We start from the raw sequence: 9,250 nt of genomic DNA, 5'->3' as shown, positions 1-9,250 counted from the left end.
AACCCCACAAGAATCGATGTCACTGCAGAGGTTTCAAACCATGCAAGAGAGAGCAAAATTCTAAGTTTTACCTCCAGGACAGTTTCTTAACTATGTAAACTTTCTTTTAACTTTTTTAATAACTAGGTGTCCAGATCGATTTAAACGCATCTCAACTATATAAACTTACGAGGATTTAGAGCCCTAGAAGTCTCGACCAGTTCTCTAGCAGCCACCTGAAAAGCCAAGAGAATGATAGAGATCAAAAGGACTTGCAAAAGTACAAAAAGCTTACTTGAAGCCATTTTTCTCTCAGTATAAGGAAAGGGTGTTAGGGTTCACCCATTTTATAGCCAAAAACGGGCAAGGATTGGGATTCATTTTCTACTACTAGGGACATGACTCATGAAGTATATAACATTATTTTAAAAGGATTCTCTCAGTTCCTTAATTTGGAACGAAGGGTTCATTCATGCAGCGTGGAGCTATCTTGCCGATCGTATTTTGAAAATCTAAATTGTAGATTTTGCCGGCAATCGTGTGTAATCGTTTGAAAATCTCACTCTGATTCGATAATCGTAACCCTCTAAAAATAAAAAGCTTCATCTTGAGAAAAAGTGGACTGCGAGAATGATGTTAGGGCATGGGCGAATGATTTTCGAATCAATTTAAGTTTTAAAGAGTATCTATAGTGGGTTTATGGGATTGTCTTTTTATTTGTATATCTCAATGTCTGGACAAACTAATTATGCGCTTCTCGATCGACTAATCATTGAGCGACCCATTACACTATCAATTTGCATGGTCTGTTCAAAACTAGAATAAAGCTCCGTTTTAACTAATTTCATACGAGTTGATAACACCTAAAATGTTTCAAATAATAAACTCTAAGGCAGACTAGACTCACTAGTCATGCCAACCCCTGGGGCTACTGGGTTCACAAGATGAACAATCCTCCAAATTTAAAATAAGGAAGTGGAAACGAATTTGAAGAGAAGTCCAAGCAGAGGGCCATTACCTGCAACAAGTGTCAGTTCTAGAATGGACGTGGATTTGGCTCACTTTTACCGCTCCTCTAATCTCACCGTCCGTCTCGGCAATCAATGGTCTGGATTTTAAAAAAACTCTATTAGGGAAGAGGAAAGAGTTTACCTGGAAGAATTTTTAAATTCCAAATCGTTCAAAGTGCTTTTGAACAGTAAGATTAAGTGCGGTGGGGGAGGGATGAAAATGAACCATAGGCGTTCCCATGCATAGGATATACCAAATCTAACCAAAGCAAAACGCGTGATTGAAATTTGAAACTGGAGAAGACTTATGGGGTTTCCTTGTCCTTGTGTATTGAAATCAACTCGATCGTCCAAATAATTGAGTGGTCCAGTGTCTCAATACCTCAACCACCATACGACTATATACATGGGGGGGCAATTTGATGAGCTGACCTTGACAACCAATGGCGGCCCCGTTCCGGATTGGGTCCCAAAAATTAAGTAGTTATTTATAATTTTCAAGCTTTAAAATAATAGGCTTACTGAAATCAAAAAGTATAAAATATGAATTTTGTTTGATAGATTTCGATAAGATCTATCAAACCCTGTAAAAAAAAATTAAAATACATTTAGTGACATGAAAGTTGTAGGCAATTGAGTTATTGTTAAAACCCAATTTGAATTATCTCAATCGGAGTTTTTAGTAAAGAGTTATGTTTGAAATACATTTAGTGACAAAGCACAATTCATAAATTTCATCACGAAAAGTACCCATTTGACGACGAAATATATTTTTCGTCGCTAAAAGAGTTAAAATGGTGACAAAATTATTTTTCGTCACCAAAGTTAAGCATTTGTTGACGAAATAAATATTTCGTTACTAAATTGCTCTCATTTGGCGGTGAAATATATTTTTTGTCACCAAATGGGTACCTTTCGTGATGAATTTTTTTTTTCGTCGCTAAATAGGTATAATTGGTGACGAAATTATTTTGTCACGGAAGTTGTCAAAATAGTGACGAATTTATTTTTTCGTCGCCACTTCTTTGTCACCAATTTTCATTTTTCTTGTAGTGACTTTAAAATAATCTACCGTCCATTTTATAAATCAAAATTCAATTTTTGATATACCTATCAACGTACAATCAAACTAATTTTTTGCAGATATACTAATTTGCGGGCTATACAAGATGAACGATTTATATTAGAACAAAAAATGTTCGGTGGGGCCTACAAGTGGTGGCGGAAACACCATGGTTTCCACCTATGGCGGATAGAATTTAATCCCCTTTTGGATAAGTCTTTTCAATAAAACTCATCTAGTTATATCTTTATTTGTATCACATCATAATTCTTTGTAAATTTAGTTACATGACTATCACTACAAGTTCCAAACCGCAAGGGTGCAATATTAATTTGGAGCACTAAAGTATGCATGTTTCGCAACAGTTCACAAAGAACATTATTTTAATTCGCCGTTCTTACAACTGATAGGAGGAGAATTGAAAAGAAAAAAAAAATAGTAGCTAGCTTGCATTAGTGAGATTCAAGTGCGAGCATCGTCTTGGGACATCTTAATCACCAAGTCAATCCCTTTTTTCTCGAATTGAGCTCGAGTTGTTGAGGCAAATCATCCATGTCTAGGGATTGTGGGGCCATGGATTATCCGGTTTATTGCCCGTGATCAGCTCTCTGTCCATCTTATGGTCTGTTAATTGGAAAACACAAACTACATGTTAATCTTAGTCACACAATATTCGTAGTAATTGAAAGGCTTTTTCACAGAGGTCAGGAGGTGCTGCTACGAGAAAGGAGTTAAGTAATTCAACTTCTCCTCTCATGCATGTGTTAATTTAACTATTTTAACAAACTGACTTTCGCCGATCCAAAATAAGTAAATTTAAATGCTTGATTAATCACCGAGGTATTGCCATGAAATTTGGCACATCGTAATAAAAAAATGCTAATAGCAACCCAATGGGCTGTCAATAAAATAAGAAAATAACACACACAAAAAACAATATTCTATGTGTTTGCCTTGAAAAATGTTACTCCCTTCGTCTTTTTTTAAGTATCCTGCTTCGTAACTTCAACTTATTAAAAAGACATCATCATTATACCTTTCACATCAACTTTTTCCTCTACTTTTCCTACTTACCATCATCATTACACTTTTATTCACTAACTTTTCAAAATGGAATCACTTTTATGGACAAAATAAACAATGCACCAACTTTTACCCACTAACTTCATAAAATGGACCCTTATTAAGGAACAACCTAAAATGGAATACTGGACTCTAAATAAGGCACGGAGGGAGTAAAAATATTGCATCGGAAACAATGTTTTTTTCAAATATTCTTCTTGCCTTTTTGAAAACCTAATGGACCGTGAATAGCGTAATCAATATTACTCTCTCCGTCTCACAAAGTTGTACGAAATTGCGTGTAATTTTTAAACTCAAAAATAATATGTATATTTACTAAAATAATTCCAAAGAAGATGAAACCAACTAAAAAATAATGTTGGAGGTTTCAAATGTAAAACCTAAGAGGGGTCAAGATCTTAAGTTTTAGACCTTAATCACTGATCGGCCAACTTGTGGGTTATGTAAACTTACAAGGATTTAAAGCGTTGGAAGTCTCGACCAGTTGCCGAGCAGCCACCTGAGAAACCAAGAGAATGATAGAGATCAAAAGCACTTGCAAAACAACAAAAAGCTTACTAAAACCCATTTTTTCTGAGTATAAGGAAATGGCAAGTAGGGTTCACCCTTTTATAGCCCAAAAAATGTATGGCATTCATTTTCTACGAATTTATTGTATTTGGTCCAAAAGAAGAATTGGACTTTTGGGTCAACGCCCAAGTTCAATGGGTGATAAGAGCCATAGAAAACAGTGTTTAAGAAGAGAATTCTAAAATGCTAGGCTCGTTTATCTAACGAGCCGAGTTTTCAACAGCTCGATCTCGTTTATCTAATGATCTAATATGCTAGGCTTGAGTTTGTTTGTTTAGTATCCGAGTCGAGCTTGAACGAGTTTTTCTCGAGCCAAGTCACGAGCCGCTTGGCTCGTTTGCTGCCCTGGTTGTGGAGAAATAGCACTGTAGATTTTCGGTTTGCAGAATTTTCTATTCATTTGGACTTGTGAAAAAATGTTTGATCATATCTTGGAAAGCACCTCCAGAAAACATCTCTTGTAACAAAACACCTTATTTCCAGTCTAGTTTTTATATCTTCTTTACTTATTGTTTGGTTGTTGGGCATGCCGGTTGCCCTATGGCATTGAACACGCCAAAGAATTGTAGACGTATGGAGCTCTTCAAACTGGCTTCTTTTCGCCTCCATCTTTGACAAACAATTTTGCTTCATTTCAAGGTTATGGTCCCATATATATTGACAAGATCTTCCCCATAAGCTCGTCAAACTGTTTGTTTCCAAAAAAGTAAAAATTGGCCTAGGAACAACGAGTAGTGCAGTTCTAGGCCTGATGCGGGCGTGCCAGGGCAGGATTGCTGCCCAAATTCGTATCAAGGCCTGGAAGCCTTAATCTGACTTCTAATTGGATGAAAGTGCACGACCTAAGGGTGGAGACCGTGAGGAGGTTCGTGGTTTGCCTTTGCGGGCTAAGGACTTAAAATTTCCTAATCGTGTGAAAAATGGACAGAAAGGTAGAGCAAGGCCTAAAACAGAAATAAATGGACTTTATTAACGGTTTAACAAAGTCTGATTACAAGGAAATGAAATAAAATCTAGGCTTGGCTAGATTGAGTACAAACTATTCTAGAAAGTAAAGTTAATTGAACGATAAGCCGTGGGCTTGTTTGGTCAGGGACCGAAAGATAAAAATAGTTAAAAGATAAATGAAATGAAATTTGGATAAGCCATGGGCTTTGATGGTCGTGGACCTTGGCCAAGGTCTTCAGAACTGTGATTTATAGGAGCTACAGGCCTTGAGCTGCTTCAAAATGCTCCAATGCATGGTTGCCACATGGCCTTCTATCAGAGGCTTGAGCAAGAGCAGCTTCGAAATGCTCCAATGAGGGGCTACTCTCTGAACAAAACGTGCATTTTACTCCAAGAAAAGGGCAAAGGCCTGAAAAATCCTTCTTTTCTGCATATAATTTTGAAAAAGGACAAAGAAAATTTCAATTTTTGCAGTATCCAGGCCATTCCGGGCCCACCACAACTGCAGACCAATACTTCACCAGGCCTTTCTTATCATTTTATTGGACCTTGCATACTTGTGGGCCCTCTAAATCCTCTGAGGTTGATCTTTCACGGAAGAAGGATCCAGAAACAAAGGATTAACCAGACCTGGATGAGCTGCTTGTGAGCAGCTTGCTTAGGTCTGCATGAATCATTCACCAACAGCTCCAAGGGCTGCATGTGCGCCACCTGTCTCTAGCCTTGCTTCGTGCTGAAGAATGGGGTCCCACCAGTTCAGACCTTGAGCTGCTTGTGAGCAGCTTACCCAGACCTGCCTATCAGGAATATTCTAGGCCTTTGAGCTGCTCACAAGCAGCTTAAGGCCTTTGAGCTGCTTGTGAGCAGCGTAAGGCCTTTGAGCTACTTGTGAGCTGCTTAAGGCCTTGAGCTACTTGTGAGCAGCTTAAGGCCTTTGAGCTACTTGTGAGCAGCTTAAGGCCCCCTAATTGCTCCTTAAAGGCTTTAACGATGCTCTTAAAGTAGTGGGCCTTTCATCAATTGGGCCTAAACTTCTTGTTAAATCATAGGCCTTTGCCCAATGTAAGCCTTCTGAGCCCAAGCCTGGTGAGAAAACCAAGGCTTCTACCAATTTGGGCCCATTTCTTAGGCCTTTGTTACTTCTAGGAATTTGGGTTAGGCCTAGACGAAATACTCAGGCCTGGTGGACTGATTCAAGCCTTAGGCCTTTGACTGATTTAGGCTATATGCAAGGCCCATCATTTCTTAAGAACCGGCCCTAATTCGTGGGCAACTGGTCGTAAAGTCTTTCAAGGCTAGGGCATCGACCCTCGAGGCTACCTTTTAACCCTTAAATTCATTTCCTGATTTTTGGCCAAGAATGGGTGTAAACATTGCCCCCCCATGCCTTGATTTTTTACGTTTAGGATCAAGGCATGTATAAAAAGTAAAACCATTTTTTGGCATCCAAACAGGCCTCGATTCCTATTTTTGCATGTATTCTTTTGATTGCCTTTCCTTTGGACTTAGTAGGCATTAGACATTTTTCAAACATGCTTTCAGGCCTCTCTGACAATATTCTCTAACTTCAGACCTTGGAATGAGTCTGCCAACCATATTTTTGTTGGACAGGCCTGTGAAAGGCCTCTCTTAAAGATAGAAGGCCTCAATCTGCATCCTTTAGGGCTATTTAGAGCAATTGGATGATGATCATGCCTATACTAGAGTTGAATCTTAAGGCTCATTGCCTCTTATTAGCCATGTTTACGCCAATAGAGGCTATGCGTTCAGGCCTGAAATCATGTTTGGAAGGCCTAAACTTCCAGTTAAAGTGTTTATAATGACGATTCAGGCCTACTTAAAGAGCTCAAAGGGCCTTCATCTTTGTGGAAAAGGCCTTTATACACCGATACGAGGCCTCTTTTCAGTCCCGGTTGCAGAGCAGCTCCACACCTACAAAAGGTTCGCAACAAGGCCTGGAAATACGTTGAAAGCCCTAAAAAGGTGGCTCAGGCCGAAAGAAAGAGCTTAAAGGGCCTCATTTCTTGCAAAAAGGCCTATTTAAATGAAATAAAAGGCCTGGTATGAACTTAAAAATAAGGCCTACTCAATGACTGGTAGGCCTTGGCCGAACATCTTAAAGATGCATGTTCGGCCCTTGAAGGGCTTTCCTCTACTTAGCCCTTTTTACAACCACGACATTTTTGCGTAAGCCAAGTGAATAACACTCGCTTTTGATGTGCCCCACAAATCCAATGTGGGCACGATTCTACAGCTTTAAGGCCTATAGCTGGCCTACGCTTGAAATGCCTTTTGGCAGGTTGGACAATGCCAAAAAAGCCTTCGTTAACCGGGGGAGGAGGGGGATCTCCAATCACAAATGAATCGTGATCAAACCCTGGAGTGTCATCGTTTTCCTCCTCTTCATGTCGTTCCTCCTCTTCTAGAACAGCTGCAACATGCAATTCAGACCTACCCATAGGGCTGATGGCAAGCCTGGATCGTTCTAGGCCTACATCAATGATCTGCTCATCACCTAGGACTGAATCTGGATGTGGTAGCCCTTCAGAGACTTCAGAAAGCTCTTGAAAGGAGAAAATGGGCTGATCTTGCCTCATAATTGGAGTTCCCATGTTCTGGCTTATTCCAGGCCTGAGATCTTGCTCCATTTGCGTCGAAACAGGCCTGTCGTTTGGCTCCTCTAGGCTTGGAACTGGCTTTTCATCTAGAAGTTTTTGAGAAACTCCTGAATGTTCGCTGCTGCGTTCAGGCATGAAGCTGTTGTAACCCAGGCCTTGCCGCTGGTCGGGAATCCTCAAAGGCTTGAACTGAGAATCTTGCCCCCCAAGTGCAATTTCTTGGCCTCCTTGCCCCCCGAGTGCAGGGCTTTCGGAAGCTAAGGCCTGAGAGAAGCCTGGTGTACTTGTTCGAGGCTTGTTTAGACACATTCAGGCCTGAAGTCGAGCCTAAAGTGTCAAACCGTGATACCGGTGGTGGAGGAGTTGACAACTTATCCTTGAGTTTAGCCATCGCTTTATCAATGGCCTTGTTGAAGTTGTCAATGGCCTTATTGCAGTTGATAGTGGCCTTGTTGCAGTTGATTAGACATTCCTCAATCTTAAGCAAAGATGCATCCAAGGGATGAGAAATCTCCCGCTAGAATTTTTCGTTGGATGCAACGGTATAGGTCTGAATGCCCATATTTTCCTCAACTTGGCCTCCAAAGGTCTGAGTATAAGGATCACCAAAGCCACCATTTTGGAATTCAGGCTGTTCGGGCAGGCCTGAATGCATGATACTTGAATAGCCACGTGACTTAGCATTAAGGAGATAGGCTACCTCATTGCGTAATTGGCATTCCTCATCTTCAAGTCTGCCAATTTCGTCTTCAAGCCTTCTAACTGCATCGTTGTAGTAGTGTTGTGCGTCGAGAAACCAACCCTCCGTAGGATTGAGTCGATACTTCTCCATGTTGAGACGGTTGATCTCATCTTCAAGTTCATCGACCTTATCATAGCGCCAACTAATTTCTTCTTCAAGACGCCGAATCTCAACATCCAATACAATGTATTGAGTCGACATGAATCGGAGTGATCATACCCCTTAAAACGATTAGGGTCCCACCAGGCGTGCCAATGTTTGTTCCGAAAAAGTAAAAATTGGCCTAGGAACAGCGAGTAGTGCAGTTCTAGGCCTGATGCGGGCGTGCCAGGGCAAGATTGCTGCCCAAATTCGTATCAAGGCCTGGAAGCCTTAATCTGACTTCTAATTGGACGAAAGTGCACGGCCTAAGGGTGGAGACCGTGAGGAGGTTCGTGGTTTGCCTTTGCGGGCTAAGGACTTAAAATTTCCTAATCGTGTGAAAAATGGACAGAAAGGTAGAGCAAGGCCTAAAACAGAAATAAATGGACTTTATTAACAGTTTAACAAAGTCTGATTACAAGGAAATGAAATAAAATCTAGGCTTGGCTAGATTGAGTACAAACTATTCTAGAAAGTAAAGTTAATTGAACGATAAGCCATGGGCTTGTTTGGTCGGGGACCGAAAGATAAAAATAGTTAAAAGATAAATGAAATGAAATTTGGATAAGCCATGGGCTTTGATGGTCGTGGACCTTGGCCAAGGTCTTCAGAACTGTGATTTATAGGAGCTACAGGCCTTGAGCTGCTTCAAAATGCTCCAATGCATGGCTGCCACATGGCCTTCTATCAGAGGCTTGAGCTTGAGCAGCTTCGAAATGCTCCAATGAGGGGTTACTCTCTGAACAAAACGTGCCTTTTACTCTAAGAAAAGGGCAAAGGCCTGAAAAATCCTTCTTTTCTGCATATAATTTTGAAAAAGGGCAAAGAAAATTTCAGTTTCTGCAGTATCCAGGCCATTTTGGGCCCACCACAACTGCAGACCAATACTTCACCAGGCCTTTCTTATCATTTTATTGGACCTTGCATACTTGTGGGCCCTCTAAATCCTCTGAGGTTGATCTTTCACGGAAGAAGGATCCAGAAACAAAGGATTAACCAGACCTGGATGAGCTGCTTGTGAGCAGCTTGCTTAGGTCTGCATGAATCATTCACCAACAGCTCCAAGGGCTGCATGTGCGCCACCTGTCTCTAGCCT

General features: G+C 40.7%; 1 long non-coding RNA gene across 1 annotated transcript; it reads right to left on the bottom strand.

Moving 5' to 3' along the window:
* Positions 1–2,405: 2,405 nt before the first annotated feature.
* On the bottom strand, positions 2,406–3,941 carry LOC131318137 (uncharacterized). The gene is made up of 2 exons (XR_009197509.1): positions 3,589–3,941; positions 2,406–2,676 (listed from the first exon to the last, which is right to left on the bottom strand). It is a non-coding gene; the product is annotated as an uncharacterized LOC131318137 (long non-coding RNA).
* Between the last annotated feature and the right edge of the window lie 5,309 nt (positions 3,942–9,250).

This window comes from Rhododendron vialii, chromosome 2a, assembly GCF_030253575.1.
Source record: "Rhododendron vialii isolate Sample 1 chromosome 2a, ASM3025357v1".
Lineage (NCBI taxonomy): Eukaryota > Viridiplantae > Streptophyta > Magnoliopsida > Ericales > Ericaceae > Rhododendron > Rhododendron vialii.
This window is presented reverse-complemented; position numbering and strand designations above follow the sequence as displayed.